The sequence below is a fragment of the Anthonomus grandis genome, chromosome 5 (assembly GCF_022605725.1).
Source record: "Anthonomus grandis grandis chromosome 5, icAntGran1.3, whole genome shotgun sequence".
NCBI classification, from domain to species: domain Eukaryota; kingdom Metazoa; phylum Arthropoda; class Insecta; order Coleoptera; family Curculionidae; genus Anthonomus; species Anthonomus grandis.
The window spans coordinates 14,693,459-14,699,538 of NC_065550.1; positions in this window are offsets into that span (position 1 = coordinate 14,693,459).

Genomic DNA, 6,080 nt, shown 5'->3' on the forward strand with positions numbered 1-6,080 from the left:
CTTTCTGCGAAATGTTTTGAACATATTGTGGCTGTTTTTACATTAAATTTATGTTGCTGGTAACATTTTAAAACTCATTGTCGGCAAACTTGTTTGTCCTTTGGAAATCTAAAGAATTCGCAATCCGAAACTGCACAGTACACCTTGATAAAAAATGTTTAATTATTATAATTTAATAAACTCTGCCACATTTGTCCCTAAAAACAAACACAAAATACACACAAAACCAATAAACCATGCCCTAATCCTAAATCCATCGAACATCTAAAGCACAGAACATAAATATATAGAGAAGTGGTGGTTGCATACAAACTGATCGAAATTCTTGTGACAAATCTGTTAGCGTCCTCTCGCTTGGCAACGGAAGCTATTGTAACTAACTTGACAGTTTGACGTAACTAATTGGACCGATCAAAAGGTAAAAAGGCGTGGCCAAATTGGGGCGGGAAAATTTTTCAAATTTCATTTAATAAGAAATCTCATGTTATTTAATCGCAATATCCATAGCAAACACCTAATCATAAAGGCTATTTTTTGATTAGGTGTTAACATCAGATATTGATCAGGATAAAATAAAATTCTTTAGCTTTATTTTACATATATATCTAAATGAGTTCATGTACTCCAATAATCAGTTAACAATAGTGTACAACATCATCAATTTCAAAATGGAAATAAAACAATGTTTTTCTTTAATACATTTATTATTTAATTTTCCTGAAAAATAATTACTTAAAAATGTATAATATAACATAAAATAAAATTAAAATTATATACATAACATACAATAATTCATTATAACAGATATTCTATAAATTAAAATTAATCTAAAAATGTTTAAAAGTATTTTATTAGCACTGAACTATGCCAACCCAAACAGATTAAAAAATATTGTGAAGATTTTTGTGTTATTTTCTTACCATACATGTAAAGATATTACCATTAAATTAATAATATCCCTATTTTACTAACACAAACAGATTTTATAGAGGATAACAATATATTAATAATAAATATTTTTTATTTGCAAAAATACAATACACAAAATAGTTATAAGTGTAGTACAAAACTATACATGCAAATAAAAGGCCGACAAATTCAAATTTCTACAGTGCAGATTCTAGTCTTCAACATTGTGGCCCAAAAAAAAAGGAACATTTTATAAAGTATATAGTTCACCTAGCAGACAATTAAGATAATCTTTTGGGATAATACAAGACTAACAACATAAGTACTAAACCTACGCAAGTTAAAAGAATACATAATCTATATTACTAAAAATGATTTAAAGACAAAACATGCCAGACCCAGACATAAAGAGCAAAAAAATACATACATAAAATATAACTACACCCAAATTAAATATTTTATAAAAATGTATAATCACAGATGTAAATAGCTCCGCACATAGCACATAGTGCGGAGCTATTTACATCTGTGGTATAATCTTTGTAAAAAAAAAAATAATTTCATTGCTGAATGAATTATCTTTGTTTAATATAAATTTCTTATAATCTACAACTTATAGTATGGCATATATCACATACATATTATATATTTGTTATAATTTATAGTCTCCAATAATACTAACAACCTAACTTGGAACTATAATATTGAAAAAAAAAACCTAATTTAAAGACAAATCCCTACAGAAAATAAAAAAACAAGTTATAACAAAAACTTTTACTGTGATCCATTCTGGGCGCTCAGCTCTGTTAGTCTCTGTACCTATGTCTCGTCTCGGTGAAGTGGTATGATATGAGTATGAAATAAAATGAAAAAATAGGCAGTGCACACCTTATAAATAAATTCTCTGAATGATTCATGTGAAAAATAATGGCAAAAGAAATTTTTAAATAAATATGTAGATATTGTAGTGTAAATGCAGCAGTATCAGCATTTTTAAAATATGGCGAAGGGAACTCACCAGAACAAATTCTATAGCTCAAAGTCTTAATAAAATTTACATTGCATATCTCTCTCCATGTTTTTCTTGTAATGGGGACTGAAGGGTATTGAAAAATCCATTATTACATAAAGGATACTTAAATGAAAATTTTAATCAATTTTTTAATTATCAAAAGGAAATGAGAGCACAGACGTTTTGTAATATGTATTTATAACAATCAAGTTAAAAATTAAATATTTGAAAGGTGAAACATCTTTATTGAAATCAACTGAATTTGATTTTATTAAAGACTAAAGATTGACAATACAAAAACATAATAGTAATAAATAAAATCAGATTTTTTTACCAGAAACCTGGAATTGCGGGCTGCAAATTAATTAAAACATTACTCCCAATATTTAAAGAGAACTTTTTAGAAAAAAAGTCATGAATTTAAAATAACATCCTTAAAACAAATAGCAAACTCAACCCACGCTTCCAGCATTCATTAAAATGAAAGAAAAACTCAAATGGTATGATAATGACAAATGATATTCAGTCAAAGTCAACAACTGTCTGTCAGCTCCCTGTCAATTTTGCCAAGCAAGATGGCCGACATACGATTCCGATTTTCACCATACAAGTTTCATGCATGTGATCTAAAGCAAAAACGAAACGTCATATTAAAATGTATTAAAACTCAGCTGTTTCTGGGGAAATTTGGTTTTTCTTCTCGCGTATTAGTATCATTTCAGTAATAGTATCATGGGCTAGCCGACCAGAGTATTGGTAATTTTATTATGTTCGGATCGCTCGGAAGCGCGGGGATTTTTGATAGTGGTGTCTTATTTGTTGTAGCTCCACATGCTCGGATCGAATATGGACCTTTTTTATTATAGGTCTGAGAAACAAGATATTTTATATTATAACTTATAATGTAGTGTCAGTTATTGAAATAAATTAAGAGACTCAACTAGGCAATTTAAAAAAATAAAAATATCATTTTAGGTAACTATATTTTATAAAATTTCTGGGTCGGCACTGCTGACCCTGCCGTCCCTGAAAAGCCGCCACTGACATATGCTGCGTTCTTGATTTGGTCGCTGGATATCGACCAGACACTACCTTCATTTTTGCACACATTAATTTTGCGGCTTTTCGGGTTCGAATAAGCAATAAATTTGCAGTAGATTATAATAACATGCTTAATTACACATTTTCATTAATATTTTGGCATCCAATACTTAATAGATATTTCACAAATATGTATGCCGTCTTAATATTATAACAAGGATGACACCCGTAAAAGGAACGATTTGAATTTCCTTTTTTGCAATATATCTGACCCAATTTAGATTTCTTTATCATTTTTCAGCAAAAAGGAAGTTTTTATCGCCAGAATATTTCTGGGCAAATTTGAAATTTGGTGAAATTTCAAATTTGCCCAACTGAAATTTGATGATTTAGAGAATCAAAATCAAAAATATTAATTATTATTAGTGTTTAATGTAAATATAGTATAAAATAGTTCTGGTTATTAAATGAGTTTCATTCTTTCTTTTGCTTTATAATAAAGAATGCAACTCAGTTTCTGCCACTTATAATAATTTATTAAATTACTTTATTTTCTTCTCTTGAAATTGAGTAATCAACAAAATATCCCCTCTGTGTAGATGTTGGGCTCAATCCAAAGCAGCCAATGTTTATTCTAGCGTATGAAGCTTGTATGGTGAAATGTTTTTCTTACAACGTGTGTTTTTTTAAGAGTTTCTTTTTATTTTCTGCAAACATCTGTCTTTAAATTAAGTTTTTATTAATATTATAGTTATCCAAGTTATGTTATAGTTAATGCAAGATGCTTTTTTTTTGTTTCCTTAAGTGTTTAAAACATTATAAGAAACATGTATAATATAATAAACATACCTAAATAAAAAATTAAACATATATACAAGTATATCTTTTAACCATCTATACAATTGTAACAAAATAATATATATCCACATATAGAAAACAATATATAAACTCTTATAACAACAGAAACTGTACCTATTTCTTGAAATAAATCTGGCTTCTTATTGTGAATAAATTAATTAATAATGACTAGATATAACACAAATTCATAATACAAGTTATTATGCATGTTTTTTAATTTTTTGAGTATAAGCAAATAAAAACAAAATATAAACTGTAATAAAAAACTTAACTTAATTCGTGACATGATATAATTATGTACAGCATAATATAAATACCATAATATGTTTTTTTTAACCACAAATCAATAAAAACTAAATATAAATTCTAACAAAAAAATAATAATAAAAGAAAAAATTCTTAATGCAACTTCAAAGGCTTCCATTGTTGCCAAATTTAGTTAGTCACAACCGGTTAAAGATGTCAAGTCAGTGGGGTTGTTTCCAGTTAGTATGGAATATGAAATATAATAAAACAAGGCAGTATGTTCTGTATACAATATTATATCCTAATCGGGTTAATTAATTATCCTAATTAGTATTTCATCCTAATGATCCAAAATATGAAAGTCTTTATTATTAGTAAGTATTGATTATCACAGTAGTTATGATCACAATTAAAGTTCTAAATAATACTTTAAAGGGTTTTATATTAGTCTATAATTTAGCTTTAAGCAAATATTATGATTTTAATTATATCGGTCAGTAAATAAAATAGGACTATAAGAAGCAAAGCATTTACAATTCTGATAGTTTTGATTCTGATTGTGTATCATGAGGATATTTAAGATTTTTGTTTTTTTGAAGGCATTTTAGATTGTTAAAACTTTTTCTGTTTTTTAGAACGACCAACACTTAAAGATTATGGTTGCGAAGTTGGCTTTTATATTTGGCTATCTTTATCCTTTAAATATTTATAAATTATTAAGCAAGTGTTATCTTGAACAATTTGTTTAACAATGTCATGCTGGTCACAAAAAGAGAAGTCCTTAAAAATTTTTTTTATAAACCAACCAAAACTTTTTCTCTAAATTGATGGTCATTTACCATGGTTATCCAAAAATGTGTATAACTTAAGGTGCATTAAGTCAATTAGGGAAATCAGTTTTTGAGAAGGATATATCAAGCTGTATCTGTCATAATTTTTCTTAAACTGAACAAATAGGTATTGTGCTCCTACTTCATATCAATATAAATTTTTATAACAAGTGGCAAAGTATATAACCAGCCACATATGCAGGAGCATAATTATTCTCTAACAAAATTTCCTCCTCATTGGAAATATCTGGGTCTTCAAAGATACATGGCTGATTATTGCAATTACGCACTGGGTACTTAGAATTATCAGCACAAGAACTTTCCGAATACTTTTGTAGAAAATACCCAAAGTTACCCAGAGATTGACAAAAGTCATCTTCACAATTAGAGTTTTTTGAAATAGGTGAACTTAAGTTATTTATCGCCAATGTTTTTAATGCTCCAACAAATTGTAAACAGGTTGGATTTAAATTGTATATAGGTACCATGTTGCCTAATTTGCCCAAACAAGTTTTCAATTGGGTCTTGATTATGGTTCCTTAAATTTAATTTTAGACCCATCTTACTTAAGTTTTCCCATAGAAGCATTACTGCCCTTATTGTAGGTTGCCATATCTTTACAAATTTATGTTTATTACTCTCTTTTCCCTCATTTTAAGCAACATGGCTGACCAAAATTCCCAATGAGGAGAATCAGCTGACAATGCACAAAGGTACTTTTTGCCACTACTGTTTGTAAACTGCGAGCTATTGAGTGAATCAAAAAGATTGTCAATCATATGACAAAATTCAGTAGTATAAATTGCTTCTGATGTTAAAGCACCAACAGAATAAGAAGTTTTAATTGTTGCTACCATTGACTGACTCAAATGACAAGCAGCTACACTAACTTTAATGATTAAAAAACTGTCCTTAAAATAGAAATGATGTTGTTTCAGCTTGTGAAGACATTTATATGTTCACATGGTATTATCTAACTCAAATGCTCGATGGATATATTCCATAGTGGCAAATTTCCCTTCTTCAAATTCAATCCTATTTTTTATGAGAGAATTTCTTGTATTTTTTAATAAATGTGGCACATCATAAATGGTAATGATGCACTGTCCATTTACGACAAAATGATAGGGAGTTGGCTTATCATCAAAATATTCTATAGTTAATTCCCTTAAGGCCGAAATATT